The 18,251-nt window shown below is 51.4% G+C and overlaps 1 protein-coding gene across 2 annotated transcripts in view; it reads left to right on the forward strand.

Annotated features, from left to right (window-relative positions):
- The window catches only part of Wfs1 (wolframin ER transmembrane glycoprotein), a 50,953-nt gene that overhangs the window by 12,797 nt on the left and 19,905 nt on the right, over positions 1–18,251 (forward strand). The window contains exon 1 of one of the 2 annotated variants that reach the window (XM_052736073.1): positions 12,020–12,151. The exons of the other annotated variant lie outside the window; for it this stretch is intronic. The gene's annotated coding sequence lies outside the window, so the exon portion shown is untranslated. Of the gene's footprint in view, positions 1–12,019; positions 12,152–18,251 lie in introns of those variants that run through there. 2 annotated transcript variants of the gene reach the window in all.

Consider the following 18,251-nt stretch of genomic DNA (forward strand, 5'->3'; position numbering starts at 1 on the left):
AGTGCCCTGTTCCACATCCTTGCCAGTATGATCTCTTGCCCTCAGAACAAGCGACCTGTGCTATTTTAAACCGGGTCCCTTAAACTAATCAAGCTCTGTGCACTGTAACTCAGGGCTGTGGGATCCTCAGTACACTTTTTTCCCTCAAGAGTCTGCTATGTGTTGCTTGGGTGACAGAGCTCCAGCTTGGAGTTAGCCCTCCCCAGCATATAACCCAGGGGAGCCCCAGCTCTACCCTTCTTCTGACAAGAGCTGGAGAGATGGAGGTGTCTCCTGCCTGCACCTGAGGGCAGGGTGTAAACCCCTAGCCACCTTCCTCCCACTGCTGATGGGCTCGGTGCTCCAGCACCTACGGAACCTCGACTGGTTGCGTGTTATAAATGCAGAATCCCAACCATGCCCATGTCTGCTGAGATGGCATCCGGGTCCTAATAACATTCCCAGTGGACACCAAACCCTAAGCAAGAAATGAACAATGAGCTTAACCTTAGTCCTCTGCTCAGAAAATTTAATTGCACTTATTGCTGTTTGCAACATGGCCACTGGGGGGCACCAGAGCTAGGCACTAGATAAATAGTTTGCCAGACAGTCTGAAAGGAAAAACAAATTCAAAACATGATTCTCCACCTAGATCCCAGTATAGGAGCCTATGCCCAACTGCAACAACAACAACAACAACAAAATGTGTTTCATTGGAAAAGTCTTTGCAACGGGCGTATCAATCAAAATTAAGAGGCTGCTTCCCACCATGGAAACCCCAGGGCACAGGCCAACATGCTGGGCCCAGGGGCCCAGGCCTTAGACACCTGGTGCTTGCGCGGCTCCCACTATGACCAAGACCTGTCTCCTGTCTGGGATGAGTGTCTCCATGCACAATGTACAGATATTTGGGCTGCAAGGTTCCCAGAGTCCCTTCTGGTTCCAAGGCTGAGGGTCAGACTGTGGGGGTCATTCTTTTCTTCAACCTTCTGTGCTAGGCCCCAGAACTTTCCAGGGAAATGGAATATAGCTCTACATCCCTATGTCCATAAGTAGAACATACTCCTTGCCTGTGATCTACGCTGGAAGACCTGGGGCTTGCTGAAATTGGGATTCTGCATTCCTGGGTGTGAAATTTTCCAGTCCTCTAGAGGCAACAGCACTGTGGTCTCTTGGCTGCAAAGACTCTGAACCTCAGTAGGGAAGCATAGAATGAAACAGGAAATCCACCTAGCCATTCAAAGATGGAGGAACTGAGGCTCAGAGAAGGAAACAGCCATAGCCTAAGTCCCTATGGGTCAGTTATGGTAGAGCAAGGAACAGAGCCCAACTGTCTAAACACCAGGAGCTGCACCCCAATGCTGTTGCTTCATCCAAGGGCCCTGGACTGGAGTAGTCAGAACTCATCAACCCTTCCAGGAGCAGCTGCCAGGGCAGTGTGCTGGCCTTGCCAGCAGAGAAAGATCAGGTCTAGGGGCTGCCCATGGTCCTAACATGTCTGCCCAGTAATGGGTTCCTGTTCTTGTGAAAGGCAGGCAGACAACATCCCAGGAGTGAGCCTGTGGCACCCAGAAGGGCAGGTTGGAGGACAGGAAGGGCCCCATGTGGTGGTCAGGGAAAGCCTCAGGAGGTGACTCATGTGTCAGAAACATGGAATTTGGGGGTGGTTGTGTGGACTTAGGGAACAGCATCCAGGCAGAGGGAACCGTGGGCACAAAGGGCATGCAATGGGTTCAGTGTAAGAAACAGGAATCTCCATTCATAACAAGAGTACTGGAGACTCAGAGTAGCGAAAGTGAAGCAGTTTAGATGATGATTTTGCAAAGCCAGGTGTCTCGAAAAATTAATGTGGGGGAAGGGGGCAACAAGATGGCTCCTCAGGCAAAGACACTGGCCAACAATCCTGACTGTGGGGGTTCCTGCAAGCTCTACTGACTTGGCAGAGAAACAAACCGCGGGAAGCAAGAAGAAAACCTGTTCAGCATGACTTAGTTAGCCGGGCCTGGAGTCTGACCCCAAGCGGTTTGTTTTTGACATTTTTAAACACAGCACAACTTTGGAAAAGGGTTTCCTCATGACAATTATCACAATAAAGCTTCAGGCATGACCACGTGAAAACTCCTTTGCAAAGCGCATGTCTTTTGCAAGTCACTTGTGACCTCTCCCATAAGAATGGGTTCTACTGACTGAGAAACAGTGCTAAGGATAAGGGTCTAGGGAGGAAGGGTTTGTAATAGCAAACTCTTTGGCAAAGTACATGGGACCTCTTTCATAAGAATGGGTTACTCAGGTAAGACCTGGACCTACAGATAGTAAAAGATCACCAGACTGTTAAACAGCATCCCTCCTAGGCTTCTGGATGGAAAACAGGTATGCTCATCCCTTCTGTTGAAGAAAAAAGCCTATGTGTTTAACAATTCTGGTTTCTCCATTGCTATCTATGAGCATGGAGGCCTTGTGTCCTTCTATACACACACACACACACACACACACACACACACACACACACACAGACACTTTTTTAATTAAAATAAAATCTAGTAGCCTAGAGACCATATCAGAAAACCCTTAGACCTGATAAATTGATTTGGTAAAGTAGATACAAAATCAACATGAAAAACCAACAATCATTAGGAACAGCAACACTGGACATGTTGAAAAAATAACAGGAAAACTCTGCCATTCACAACACTCTCAAAAACTACACACCCAGGTTAGGAATAACCTAACCGAGGGGCCATGTGATCTTTACAATTAAGTTTTTAAACACTGAAGGAGGAAAACTGCAAAAGCGCCTACAAGATGGAAGACTTCCCATGTTCACAGATGGACCAGGCAAATTAATATTGTGAAAACAGCTATATTACAGAGCAACACTCAGATTCAATATTCCCCATCAAAATTCCAACGTCAGTCTGTACCCACACGGAACAAAAAAAAAGACCATGAAATTCAAATGGAAACACCTAAGATTCTGAATAGACAAAGCAATCCTGAGCAAAAAGAGCAGTGTTGAGGGTACCACAATATCTGCATTCAAGTTATACTACAGAGCCACAGTAACAGAAACAGCATGGCACCATCAGACACAAACAAGCAGGCCAACAGACATGGGACCTAAACAAACCCACGAAGCTCCAGCCACCTGATTTTTGAGGAAGGGGCCAAACACATAGGCTGAAGAAAAGACAGACCCTTCGATCCAAGTGCAGGGAACCTGGATACCCACACGGAAAGGGTGAAACTAGATCCCTGTCTCTCGCCCTATGCAGAAATCAATCTCAAATGGACCAGCGACCTTAACGGAAGACCTCAAACTTTGAAGCTGTTATAGGAAAACAAAGGGAAAATATTTTAAGATCTTGGCACCGGCAAAGACTTTCTGAAAAGGACTCCAAATGCCTAGGGAATAATCACAGGAACTTTAAAAGCTTGTGCGCAGCAAAGAGACAATTAACAGAGTGGAGACAGAATGCACAGTGGGAGAAAATCTCTGCTGTATCTACACACATCTGACAGCATATATGAAAGCTATATGAAGGACTCAGAGAGTATCCAAGGTCACAAAAATCTCAACTGTCCACAAGGCTCCTGCCAGCATCCGAAACCCCTCCCCTCCCCCTCTCCCCGATGTCTCCACAGGTCTAAGCGGTCTGCTGCTGAGCCTCGAGGGTGTTGAAAGTTTGGAAGGCTTCTGAATTGGGCAATTTTCAGTTCCTCCTCAAATCTGAAGCGCTGCATTGCTAAAGATTTTCCTCTATTGTTTCCTGCTCCATAGAACAAGGCGTTCCCCTCCCACTAGCCCTGGGCTTTGTAAGGATGACAGTGGGGACATGGGGCTGAAAGCACTTCACAGCAGAAGTAGGGGTGGGTGCCATGCACCGCCTCCAACCCGCAGCCTGGGTGTGTGAGATGTTCTTAGCGTCTCTTCTTTGGAGCCACAGGAAATGTTCCGGGCACACCTGTTGGGTTTTGAACACTGAGGGTGGGGCATGTTGCAACAGGGTTTGGGAACGCTTGGACCCAGAAGGTGTCCATAGTGGCTCTGGGCATACCTTTCAACCTCTCACAGCTGTGGCTTCCTGCTCTGTGATGGGAACAACATCCTCTTCCCGAGGCTGTCCCATGGATTAAATGAGCTATTGGGTATGGCTCAGGGAGAGGAGTCACTGACCCCTGGAGTGACTACAGAACACCAGCTCTGGCAGATCACATGTCTGATGTCGTACTGGGTCAGCTCCACAGCCCAGAGTCTACTGAGGGGTGCTCAGAGAGGATCATGGGATTTCTGCAGGTCTAAGGGCACCTCATGGGCCAGACTTACTGATGTCCCTGTCCAGGCTCAGCCACCTGACTTAAAGGCAATTGCTCTTGAAAACCAAGATGCCTTGAGCTGTGACTGGGTGAAGGGTCCTGACAAGGAAATGTCACTCATCACTAGGGGAGAAAGAACCATGGAGCCATGAGGGGAGCATCTAGTGACAGACGCTAAGAGAGAGCTGGCCACTGGGCTGCTGCCCAACACCAGCTTCCTGACATCCAGGCCAAGAGAACAGTGGGGACAAAGGAACAGTGGACAGACTAGACGTCGAGGCCAGTGATGCGTTCTTCCTTAGCCTTCATGGTCCCTTTGTCTAAACCCAGAGAGCATCCAGGACCGAGATCCCAGAGGTAAGGTCCAGCTCCAGGGAGATAATGACCTGCTGGTACTGCCAGGAGCTGGAAGTCCACAGTGGGGGAGACTGGGCAGAGAGAGGGAGGGGTAATGTGATATCCAGGATTTTCCGCTTCATTTTGCTGTGAAGCTTAAACCTCTCCAAACAATGAAGTTTATTAAAAGGCAGAGGAGGAAGAGGTCAAATGGGGGAGGAATAGAGTCAGCACCTCCTCCTGGGAGCCTTCCCTGACTGATGCTCACCCCTGAAGGCAAACCATCTCCCATCAGGGATCTCCACCACCAACTTTTTTCTCAATTGGCTCTGCCCAGACTCCCCAGGCTAACCAGTTCTTCTATTTCTAGCTGGCCAATTGACCCCTTGGGGGGTGGAGGGGGAGGGGGAGGGTGCCTCAGACCCTCACACTCCTGCCTTAGTAGCAGAAAGGCCTATGGAGCACAGCAGTGGTTGTCTAAGTAGCTGTAGCCTTCCTGCTTCTTCTGATGACAAGGCAGACACAGGGACACACCATGCTGGGTACTCTGGCGTGCTCAGTTTGTAGTGCCACTGCTGCTGCGTCTACCTCTGTGACAGCCTGGGACGTGAACCACCACCCCTGAAGCACGAGGCCCGTGTGCACGTCCATGGCCACTCTTCCCGTTACACACGATGTCGGTAAGGGCCTGGGCACAGGAAGTCACCTGTTTTCGACGTGGTGACTCAGTGGGCTGCCTGGGAGCAGACATCCTCAGACAATGGTCCTCTTCCGAGGGGCCTCGCCCTTCTCGCGGTTCCCCCACACTCTCCCCGCGTGAAACTTCCCAATGCATCGGGTGACTCACTGGCAGGCGGCGGTACGCGGTTGGCTGTCCCTCTTTGCCTTCAGAGGTGGGTAAATCACGACTCAGACTCACACAGGGGTTCAGAGCTCGGAGAGACAATGGGGTGTGTGCACGCTGGGGAGTGTGGAGGTGTTGGCAGTCGTGGGCCTGATGTAGCTCACAGCCCTGTGACACGAGCCGTGTGACCGTCACCAGCTCAAACTCCCACTGCTTGTACTGCAATTCCCAGAAGACAGTGGAGTGGGTGCCGCTTGGGTGAATGAAGGAGAGAGGGAAAGGGGTGTGGGGGATGCTGCCCACGGCCGTGCTAGAAGGTGGGGGAGAGGAGGATGGGGAAACAGGGGCTCTGCCATTCAGCAGCTGCACAGTGTGACCCTTAGGAACCTCCATCTTTGACAGGGGAACAGATAGGTTACAGGGTGTCAGGAAGATCCTTGGAGCCCAAACAGCAAAACAGCCTAATGTAGCCAAAGCCTGGGAAGCCTACACAATACAACAGGGGAGGGGGTGAGCTTAGCATGGCCAGGAAAACCTCAGAACTGGCTACATGTTCAAGGTGATCATGTGCACCTGTTCCCGGGACTCCCATGGAATTCAGCCCAGTCGCTGGGGTTGGGGTACATGCTCCCCAAGTATGATGTGGAATGACAGCCTCCTGCCTATAATGATGTCTCCAGGTCTCACAGGCATCCCGTTAAAGTGAAGCCCTGAGCTGGGTGGTCTAGGGTTGGGCTCTGCGTTTCTACTTTGACAGCATGGTGACCGATCACGTGACCAGCTGGCTTGGCAGTCGTGGGTAAAATGTTTGTATTAGTGAGGTTTCTATTGCTGTGATAAAACACTATGAACAAAAGCAACGTGTGGAGGAAAGGGTTTGTTTAGGTGTTAGTTCCACATCACAGTTCAATCACTGAAGGAAGTCAGGACAGGAACTCAAGCAGGGCAGGAAGCTGGAGGCAGGAGCTGATGCAGAGGCCATGAGGGAGTGCTGCTTACTGGCTTGCTCTCATGGCTTGCTGAGCCTAATTTCTTATAGAACCCAGGACCACTTCCCTAGGGGTGGCACCACTCACAATAAGTTGGTCCCTCCCAAATCAATCACTAATTAAGAAAATGCACGACACACAGACCAATCTGGTAGGACATTTTATCATTTGAAGGTCCCTTTTCCCAGGTGACTCTACCCTGTATGAAGTTGATACAAAACTAGCCAGTACAGTAGCCCTATATATCAGAGATTCCTGGGCCTAGATCATTGGGTGCTGATGTAACTAATCAACCCTGTCCTGCTCCATGTGTTACCTCTATCAACCATAGGGCTAAAAGCCCCAAATTCAGGCTATGGGGATGGATATGGTGTCTTAGGTTTTCTATTGCTGTAGAGAGACACCATGACCATGGCAACTCTTATAAAGGAAAACATTTAATTGGGGTTGGCTTAAAATTTCAGAGGTTTATTCCATTATCACCAAGGTGGGACATGGTGGCATGCAGGCAAGCATGTTGCTAGAGAAGGAGCTGAGAGTTCTACATCTTGATCTAAAGGCAACAGGAAGTGAACTGTGTACTGGGCATAGCTTGAGCATAGAAGGCCTCAAAGCCCTCCCCAACAGTGACACATTTCCTCCAACAAGGCCATACTGACTCCAACAAAGCCACACCTCCTAATAGTGCCACTCTCTATGGCACTATTTTCTTTCAAACCCCCACAAATGATAAGTCTCTGAAACATTTGACCTGGTCACTCAGGGGCCAGCCACAGTGCTCAGCACTGCTTGCGTATCCTGTGGGCACTGAGTCTTTCATTTCATGAATGTCTGTTTAAATGCCAAGGGGTTGACCACACTCTCTCCAAGGCCATCCTTGTGAAAGACCAGAATTTTCACACCCAAGCTTATCTATGGGAACTTGGCTGGGTACCAGGTACCACAGGGCCATAATCCTGGCCATGCTATCACTGACTGTTCATTTCCTGTGGTGGCCTTGTGATAACTTGGTGGCTTCCAACCACTGAGATGTACCTGCCACCATTCTGGAGCTGGCCCTCTGAAGTCACTATCACTGGGCCGTCACTAAGGAGAAGCCATTTTGCCCCTTCCAGCTTCCAGTGGTGGCCAGTTGCCACCATATCCTTCCAAGTATAGCATCTCTGACCTCTCTTTGTCCCAGATTCATCTTCTTCTCTATGTGGTCCAAACCTCCTGCTTCTCTCTCCAGAAGAAGACCCATGATTACATCTAAGGCCCACCCCCACCCCCAGGCTACTCCTGCACCCTTAATCAAATCTGCATGGTTCCATTTACAGGATTCAGCAATCAGGACCTGATATTGTTGATTCATTTCCTAGCATACCAGAAGACTGGAAAAGTTCCAGTTCAGCTCTCCTGAAAACAATTCACCAGCCTCTGCCCTCAGTGTCTGTGAGTTTGGGTGTAGCCCAGTGCCTGAATGTGGACCTGGGAAGAAGTCACTGAATCCTGTCAGCAAAAGGGAGTTGCAGGGGAGCAAGGTGGTGGGGGGCACTTGAGTGGATGATCTGAACATCATGACATCATAGGAAGAAATTAGGACTAGGATGTGGGAGGAAAACAAGGCAGGTGGTCCTGGGTGCTATAAGAAAGCAAGCTGAGCAAGCCATAAGGAGCAAGCCAGTAAGCAGCACTCCTCCATGGCTTCTGTTTCTGTTTCTGCCTCCAGGTTCCTGTTTCGAGTTCCTGCCCTGACTTTCTTCATGATAGACTGTGTTCTGGACCCACAAGCTGAAATAAACCCTTTCCTCCCCAAGGTGTTGGGTGGTGGTGTTTATCACTGCGACAGAAACCCTCAATCCTGCTTCCTTATTGGTCCTCTGGCTCTGACTAACTTCCACATTAATTCGGAAATTCTCTGCCACTTTCCCACTAACGACAGCTTTCTGATTCCTGAGCCACAAATGTTTTTTTTTCCTTTGAAGCATTAAAAATAAATGGCAGTGGTACCCCACAAAGAGCCTTTCATGCCCTGCTTTCTCTCCAAACTAGACTTCCTTCCCTCTCCCCAGTCATGTGTGATGCTAGACTGCCCTGACTTCTCTAAGAGAAGCTAGATTGTATTTTTTAGTTGTGGGTTAACATGGACTTTCCTGGGAACCGGTGGTGTATTATTTGAGAGCCCCACTTGACAGCCCCAGCAGGAAGTTCTGGCTCAGATCAAATCAGAGCTAAGAGCCACTGCTGGCCACCACTTCCTGTTTCTGGCTGTACTCTGTCTAGTGGTCTCCACTATGTTTGGGATGTCACCGTCAGAGCGGAACTTCCTGAGTATTTCCCTCTGCAAGGCGGCTCAGCCCGGCTGTTTGCCACGTTGCATGTTTTCTTTCTGGTACCTGACAGATGAGTCCTGTCACTACAGGGGAAGGAGACTTGATTTGGCTCCACAGGCCCCCAGAGGCTTGGTGCCACCGGGACTCTCCCCTCCTTTGGTTGTGACCCTTCCTTGCGGACATCCCACACGTATTCCTCCATTTCCTTGGGTCACAGGGTACCTGTGCAGCCCAGGGTCACTGCCCATCTCTTCTTCCACCTTCTCTTCCCCTCCAGTTCCTTCTGTTTACTGCACAGCGCTCCTCTCGGGATGTCTTTTAGATGGTTAACTCCTCTTCCTCCATCCCTTCCTCCTCCTGCTCATCTTCTTTTCGGTGTGTGTGAATGTATGTCCTGGTGTGTGATGTATGTGTGTGACATGTGTAGTCTATGTGGGTGGGTGCATGCTTCTGTTTATGAATGCAGAGGCCAGGGGAGGAGGTGGGATGCTCTGCTCTAGCATTCTCTCCCCCTTACGCCCTTGAGACAGGGTCTCCCACGGAACCTGGAGCTAGGTTGGGGGCCAACAATCTCTAGGGATCTGCCTGTCTCCAACCACCGACAGAGCTGTGGTTTGAGGCAAACATGTGGCTGTACCCAACTTTTTACGTGAGTGTTCAGGAGTCGAGCTCAGGTCCTCAGGCTTATGCAGTAAGTGCCCTCACCCGCTGGGCCAGCCTCTCAGTCTCAACTCTTTTTGTCTGGTGTGGTTTGTGTTTTCCCTCCTCATTATTTGGTGCTCGCTCCTCAAGTTACCTTCCAGTTTGCTAATTGGCCCTCACTCCCACTGTTCCTTTCGGATTTGCCTGTGACTTTGTCCATTTTTTAATCTGCCATGGAGAAGGCAGCGTGGTACTGCATCCCAAGACCCTGCGCAGTCAGAGGCAGTTTTCCTCAATTCTCTCCCCTCAGCCACAGGATGATTTGTTCCATGTGTACTCTCCGTGCCCTTGCCCCATTCTGGTCTCTGTGCGGCAGCTTATGCAGCATGCTGAGTCAGGCTGTGTGATCTCCCAGACAGTGGCCAGCAGTGGTGGATGACCAGGCTAGGCATGCTCTCAAAGGCCATAAAGAATGAGTAGGCAAAGCCTAGCTAGAGCAAGCCTAGCTATGCTGAGCCTTGCAAGCGTGAGCAAGATGCTAATCCTCAGGGTGGGCCAAGCCCCAGCCCTCCCAGATGGAGGGGAGGTGGCCCAAGTGTGAAAAAAAAAAAAAAAAACCCTCACCAAATTGGTTTTTAAAGAACTTTTAAATGCTCAAGAGATAATTGGGAGGGAAGTGCTTCCCAGGAGGAGGAAACAGGTGTGTGGTTGAGCTGTGGTTTGTAGGAGGTGGTGGGATGGGGAGAGGTGGGAGGTGGACACTGAGTCAGAGGAGGGAGAAGTTCTGGTGGATGTCACACAGTAAAGTGGCCCTATGCTTATGGTGATGTGCTGTGAATCTCAAAAATAGAAGAAAATCATCACCGAGATGACAAACGTTTGAGCTATGTTTACCCTGACTTAAATCTCAGTCTGTGTGTGTGTGTGTGTGTGTGTGTGTGTGTGTGTGTGTGTGTGTGCTCCTCAAACAGTACCCATACACCTGCATAAGTTTTATGTATCAGTTAAAGTGCATTTATATTAGCAGTGTGTTTCCCACTGTGAAGAGTTTAGAGGAGATGGGCCTTTGAGGTAGTTAGGTCACTAAAGGGGTTGGAGTCTTTTTAGAGGTGCATTAATTACTGTCATTTAATTAGTTTCTACCGAGCAGGACACAGAATGTGGTGCCTTGTGCTTTCTACTCTTCACATCCTACCTACCCTTCTGTTTTTCTGCACACGTTGATGCAGGACAAGGTCCTTGCCACATGCTTCTGCCTGATCCTGCCTTCTCCCACCCCCAGAACAATGAGCCAAATAAACTTCTTTCCTTTGCAAATTACCCAATCCCGGATATTCTGTCATAGCAACAGAAAATGCATTAAGACAATTAGTTACCATGGAAATGTGAATTGCTACTGCAGGGGCCACTTTTCTTTTTCCATATTGGGAAAGGTTTATAAAAAAAAAAAAGTCATTCCTCCAAACAACTCCCAGAAACTTGTTTTGATAAGATATGGCTATAGGTCTGAAAAAGCCACTGGTATCTGGTGCTTCTGCATCCTGAACTTCCCACCTCCACCCCACGGGAAACAGTCACCCACACACAGGGGTGAACCAGAAAACCTTCGTTTCTGAAAGGGCCCCAGATGGAGCCAGGGCAGAGCCATGCTGCTGGGATGAGCTTCCTTCCTCCTCCGTGAGCCTCTCCGGGGTACGTGAGGAGATTAGGCCCCCAGAGCAGCTGCAGAATCAAAGTATCTGGTGAACCATGTGCCTTTGACAGAGCACGATTGGAGTGGTTCAGGGGACCGAGACCATCTCCAAAGCCACCTGAACTACCTCCTGACACGCTGGAGGTCCTGTCTCTGTAAGTCTGAAGGACGGTTGCTGCACGTAAGCAGGACAGGTTTTCCGTGCAGTGGGTTGTGAGGTCTAAAGAAAGGAACACAAAAACTAAACCATAGCTCTGATCTCCAAACCACACCTCTCAGACACCAAAAAGAGGAAGAAGGGGCCTTCCAACTGCCTGAGCCAGGCAGGCATTATTGCCTGGCTAATCGTAAAAAGCGTGCTAGTCTGAGTTTGGTTTTGTTCATTTAAAGCGGTATTTGGTGGCACGTGCACACTTACTCGGGCCACACTTATTTTGTACTTGCTGCTGCTTTGGGGAGTCCTCTGTGTATCTCGATGGTCGGAATTAGGGCTCCTGGCACGAAACGCGCGCCGTCAGTAAGCACTACAATACCCGGTCTGAAGTGTGAAGATGGAGCTCCACCGTGCCGAGGCGAGCGGAAGGTGGCGCGACTCTTGCTCCTGGGTCCAACCACCTGTTACTCAGCAGGCTCACAAGCTTGGGTCAAGAAAGAAACGTCCTGGAGGCGGGGCGGCTAGGGGGCAGGACTCGGGCCGAGTTCACTCCGAGACTTTCACTGTGGGCCGGCCGCACCCGCCCTCCGGGCGCCATCTGTCCACTGGTGGACCTAAGAGAGCGCATCGATGCAAGGCGAGGCGCACCGTGATTGGCGAGGGCACTCGATGATTGGCAGGCGCACCAGCCGCTCAGCGAGCCGAGTCCCGGGAGTCGCTTCAGGAATGGAGGGCGGCAGAGGCCCCGCCCAGGCCCCGCCCCTTGGCCGTGGCCGCGCTGGATGCAGGGCCGCGCGCTCCGCCTCGCTTGCTTTGCTGGCCGCTGCAATCTCCGCGGTTCCTGAGCAACTTCGCGGCGGGCTGGGAGGCCCAGCACTGCGGCCGGTGAGTACTTCAGGATCGTTGTGCTGTGGCCTTGGCCCTGGGCACGCAGCGGCAGGGAGGGTTCCGGAGCGCTGGGAGGCGCTGCTCTGCCGGCCTCAGTTTCCCCTGATGGGTGGCCGGGCCCCAAGTCAACTCCAAGTTGCTAGAAGTTGGAGGCCAGGACTCTCGCTGCTCCGAAGAGCCCGAGGCGCCTACTGCCCCATCCGAATGGGGTGTGCCCCAGCCGCGCGCCCCTCGTCCAGCCTCGGAGTCCCGGGCATGCCTGCAAATCTCCCCGTGAGACTGTGCTGCGGATGGGACAGCTGATCTGAAAGACTGTCCGCGCCCCAGAGCTGCCCCATCATGCCCTACCTCCCCTGCCTCCCCTTCGCAGGGCGGCACAAGACCTGATCCCTGCGGCGTATAGGGGCTCAGCCCACCCCGGAACCGTCTGGCTGTTTCTATCCTCCTTCGGGTCCTCAGTGAAGGAGGCAGGACAGCGGGAACCCTTGGGACCTGCCTGGAGTGACCCACCCTAGTATGAACCACTGGCCGTGGTGTGCCCACCACTGGCCGTGGTGTGCCCACACCTCTGGTATGCCCTGCACCTTGGGAAACTTAGGTTCTGGTCAGATGACTGGAAGCCTTCTGGAAAATCTGACCCTGCCCTTTTGGGTGTGATTGGAGCTGCGTCCTTTCACCGCATTTGGTTAGTTGGTGTTATATGAGATTCCAATAAACCAGCGTTTGGGTTCCTTAGAACTCCCTCCCTGCCACCGCCACCTGCCACCGCCAGCGAGCCTCTAGTCACAGGGGTAGAACTTTACAGTTTCCATTTGACACCAGAGTCTCAGTGAATTTAGGGCCTGGCCAGGGCCACACAGCTAATGGACAGAGCTAATGAACCTCTGGCCCCAGCAAGCAAGTGCAGCCCTACCTCCCTCACCTTGGACAATGACCCCTGGTGGTTGGCTGGGACTTTCCCATCTCTGGGATCCATCACTCACTCAGAGCTGTGCCCTAGACTCTTGATGCCCATGAGAAGCGCAGGGGCTTCCTTCCCGCTTTCCCCAACTGCTGACCTCTGTCTGTACGGTGCTGATGACACTCACAGGTGTTTTCATCTGACTAGGGATCTAGAGAGAGGTTCTTTTATGCACTTCCTTTCTGCATGCTCCTTGCACCTCCTCAGACACAGGCAACATCGGATGGAGAGGCTCTTCGCCTTTTTTCCCAGGTGGAAAAATGTGGGGAACACCCCAGTGCTGGCCTCCCCTATGGCTTCAAAAGGTTTAGGGCTGGTCACAGAGGAGACCTAGCTCAATCTTGGTCCCAGAAATACCTACACTGTATGACAGATGCCAGACACATCCTTGTCCCTGCCGGGGACACAGTGACAATGGGTAGGGAGCACTATGCTCTGTAAGGCACCCCTCCTCCCACCTTTCCAACTTTAGGAGGGGCTGAAGCCCCCAGCCACATGCCAAGCCACTTCTGAGTCCCCACTTTTTAGTTCTCCGTACATCTTCGTCCAGTTACAACCTCCTTCCTGTCTTTCCTGGCTTCCCATCTACCCCGATGCTTGCCCTGTCCAGGCCCATCACTCTGCCTGGATGGCCCCGACTCCTCCCTGGCCTTCCATGGCTCCAGACATTCTCAGCCGTTCTTACATTCTTGGGCCTATGGGATCATGCTCACTCCTAGCCTGGCATTCCTTCTGGCCCCAGGGGACTGATGTTTGTCTATCTATCCACCCCTCCCCCAGGGCACGGGTACATCTAATGCTGAAAATCTCCTCTTCTCTCTGCTTGTCCCGAAGGCTCAGCCAGGCCTTTGCAAAGTCCCTAATGTGTCCCTTCCCACGGTTAAATGAGGGCTTCTCTGTCCATTCAGTCACTGTGGCTTCTCCATCTCAGGCTGTCTAACTAGATATCACCTTCCCACCGAGACAGGTGCTCAAAGATTAGCCCTGGAGCATCTTCTCCCGGGCAGGGAAGCTCAGTGCCCAACATAAGATAGGCCCCCAGTCCAGCCTGCTGACCCACACAGCCAGCCCAGAGCAGGTGCCAGACATGACAAGCATGGTTGCCCACCATTGCAGCCAGGCCCCTCCCAGTTCACTCCCCCTCTGTTCCTGTGAACTTGTCACATTGGGAGAGCTGGACTGTTCCTTGGTTTGGACTTAATACTCTGGGCAAAAATAGGTACCTGGGAGCCGTCAAGGGCTTTGTGACCTTGTCTTGAGGGTCAGCCCTGTGCCAGAGGGCTGGGACAGGCCAGGCCAGAGTGGTCATCCTAAGCCAGGGGCTTGGTCACTGGTGGATTTTAAAATAATGCTTCATTTTAACTCCCCAAATGCTCCACATTCATTATAGAAAATTAAGGAAATGTATTTTTTTATGCTAAAGTATAACCACCCATGTTCCTTATCAAGAGATAGTAAGTATTGCTGTGGGGGAGGGGCATTTCTTCCATCTTTTCCTACAGATGAGTTTTATTTTCATCCTAAACAGACCCAGAGTGATGACCAAATCTGTTTCAAACATTGCTTGACAGCATTATATTTTGTTTTCTGTCTTTGACTCTTTGTACACAAGATCATGGTTCATAGCTGTGCAGCGGGTACCATGTGGGGGCTGAGGGCTTTATCACTGGGCTCTCAGGACACCAAAGCATTGCTGTGGGGGATGTTTCTGTGTGTGAGCCCTGCAGGTGTCTCTCACGAGTGCCATGTGGAAGCAGACATGCTGGCCATCTTGACTTCCCAGGGGACTTGTTACCAAGGACCGAGAGAGTGGCACTACCCGCTGCAGAGCAGAATGAAGTTTTCCTAGGAGGGTTAGAACCTTCTGGATAGAAGGCTCCATGGGGTCCTATAGCCCTAGCCTCTGTAGACCACAGTCAGGCAGCCCTCTCCAGAGTGGCCTCTCTGGGAATGGCCACTCCTCAGCACAGCTCCTTGACGCTGACATTTGTGTTTAGATGGGATAAAAATATGCCTTGGCGTTCACAGGGAAAGAATGCTAGCCACTCTGTGTTTTGGGATCTTACTCAATGATGGGTTCTAAGCCGCTGCTCTGGCCACCGTGGAGCTGGGACCAGAGCTGGGTGACAAGGTTCTTGTTCCTCAGCCAGGGATTTCCAGCCCTAGGGAGGGACTTGCCTAAGGTCATTCAGCCCCATCGGTCCCAGGGTCCTGAAACCTGGCTGCCTCCTGTTTCAACTTGCACCCACCAAGCCGTGGTGTGTACCCTGAGGTGCAGCCCTAACTTCTGGGCTCACAGCAGCACCCAGCACGTCCTTCCCCCGCCCTCCCCACCCTCACCCCTACCCCAGTGTCAGATCTGATGGTCTGATTCTTGTGTCTCTGTGGCCAATAATTCCAGGGAACTGTTTTGAGTTAACAAGCTCTTTGACCTAAACTAGGCTTGGCCAGTGCCCCCAAAACCTGAAATGAATTCCCCTGCATCTACCCTGTCTTACCAGATTTCTTTCATTCTTTCTTCTTCCTTTTTTTTTCAAGATAAGGTTTCTCTGTGTAAGAGTCCTGGCTGTCCTTGAATTCACTCTGTAAACAAGTAGACCAGGCTGGCCCCGAACTCACAGAAATCTGCTTGCTTCTTGCCTTTCAAGTGCTGGGATTAAAGGCATGCGCCACCACTGCCCAGCCTTACCAGATTTCTTAGACTAGTTTTGCCTTGACTGCAGTGTGCGCATGGTAAGTTACCTAGGCGCCTAGCAGCCAGCCATAGCCTGATTCCCTGACATTTCCTTTTATAAGGTGTTTTTCACCTGAAGGAGAGGTTTTCACGCTTGGGTTTCTCTGTGTGTGTGTGTGTGTGTGTGTGTTTATATGTACGCCTGTGGGAGCCAGAGGTCAACCTTAGCTCTTGTTCTGCAACCACTGTCCACCTCGGTTGTTCGAAACAGGGTCTCTCACTGGCCTGGAGCTCGCCAACTAGGCTAGGCTGGCCAGCCCGCAAGCCTCCTGGATCAGCCTGTCACTGGGATTAAGTGACATAAGACTTTTGTTTTTACTTTGGGATTGGAGACTGAACTCAGAGCTTTATGCCTGGCAAGCATTTTTCCAATTTGAGCTATTCCTGCAGTCCCCCGTTTAGGGATTTTTTGTTTTGTCTTGTTTTTTAAATGCCTCACCATTTACAGGTGGCCTTCTCCTGTACCTTTGCACCTGATGTGGAAGGTGTAGGGAAACCGAGGCAGGGAAGCTAAGCAGCTACTCCCCATGGTACCTGTGGTTATGAAGCAGTGTCCTGTTGTCAGGAAGGTGGCTTCTTTTCCATCACAGAGAGAAAGCTGGACAGAAGCCCGGAGAGCTAGTGTTTCGGGCCTCAGTGGAGGCATTTGGGAAACCCTGGCCAAAGTGTAGATGGAGCTGCAGCTGAAGGTTGTGGGACTTTGTGCTGAGGAGGGGCGGAAGGACTCCCGAGGAGGGCGCTGCAGGCACAAGCGTGGAGGGAGCAGTTGCTAGGTATTGTGGAATGACAGCCAGTGTGTCAGTGAAGGGACCAGGAGAAGGGTAGGGAGCATGCAAGGCCTCTTTCAGCAACGTGTTTGCTGAGGTTGGAGGAATCGGAAGAGTGGGTTTGAACCCAGCCCCAGAACCTCAGCCTGTTTGGACAGTTCCTCCTCCTTCCAGACCTCAGAGTCTGGGTCTGGGCGATGGATGAGATTAAAGGCTGAACAGTTTCTTCACCAGTGACCTGGGATGGTCTGTTCCTACTTGCTAGGCTTGGAGGAGCCCACAGAAGGTGCATGTGAGGACTGAGCAGAGCTTTTTCCTAATGACAGTGCCATGCCTTGTGTCTGTGGGGTAGGGGAGCCCCTTCTCCCTTTAGTGAAAGTGGTACCTTTGCTCTGTGGCGGGGGAGCCAGTGGAGGAGGCAGCTTGCAGGTGACCTTTCTTGAGTCTGAGGTGGTCTGGTGACCTGAGTAACGTCTCTCTGGGTGGAGAGCCCAGCCCCGTGCTCCCTGTACTGCTGACTGTGGAACCCTTGGGTCTGTGGGCTCGTGTGGGTGTGAAGCCCCTGTCGATGTGCACATCCTCGTGGGTCTGTATGTCCCTGTGGATGTGCAGCCCTCTATTGGTCTACACGTTCCCTTGGATCTGCATGCCCCCATGTGGCTAGCTGACAAGATTTGCAAGGCTTTGCCATTCCCGGAAGCCTGCATTTGGGAGACAGCTCAGAACCCTGCGCTGATTTCCAAGCAGATTCGTGAGGCTTGGCCATGCTTTTGGTTTTAAATATCCCTAGGGGATGTTTTAAAATATGGGCTTAAAAAACATAAATAAGAAAGTAAATTGAATTAAGGACTCTGCTCCGTGCAGGAGAATGTTAGATTGAAATCTGCTTTGCCCCGTGGACACAGCTCCCATTTCTGGGACCCATTTGTAGTTGGGGGTGGAACTGAAGTTTAAGAGTCTGTGACTAGCATGTAGGCCTGGGTCCATTCTTGTGCACAGTGTGCAGACCCACCCATCAGGGAGCTACTTGGCCAGGATCAGGGCTAGATGCTGAGACCTGGTCCTTTTCAGCTTGGGCTTGAGTCCCCTGTCCCCACAGTCACCCTGAGCATGCAGGGTGATAAGGACACTGATGCTTGGAAAGGCACATGTCCGTTCAGGATCGCACAGCTGGTAGTCCAGGCCAAGAGGTCAGGGGCCCTTTGAATCAAAATTCTATTTCCTCATTGCCGGACTCCTGAGCTTGTTTCCTTAAAGATGATGGAGAGGACAGATATGGCCTTAGCTTTGGGGAGTGTCCTTTGGGAATCTGAGGAATGATCTCACCACACTCCAGTGTGCAGAGATCCAGCAGTTTCAGGGGTCTCTGTCCCCTCAAAGTCCTTCTAGGCTCGGGAGCCTCAGCGCTTGCTGTTCCATGATCTCTGCTCATGGCTGCCTTAATTACAATGACCTGTTATTTTCCAAGTTGCTAAGCAGCATGCAAGGCCCTTTCGCTGACCGGCCAAGCCCCTTCACCAGTGCTGTGTACTGACCGCTCTCCAGGCTCTTCTAGATGTCACTTCTCACACCACTACTGGCTTTTCATAATGTGTATTAAAAGCTGGGGTGTGTGGTCCTGAGTGAGACTAGGAC

This window comes from Peromyscus californicus, unplaced genomic scaffold (assembly GCF_007827085.1).
Source record: "Peromyscus californicus insignis strain IS unplaced genomic scaffold, ASM782708v3 Scaffold_13__1_contigs__length_99412109, whole genome shotgun sequence".
Taxonomy (NCBI): Eukaryota; Metazoa; Chordata; class Mammalia; order Rodentia; family Cricetidae; genus Peromyscus; species Peromyscus californicus.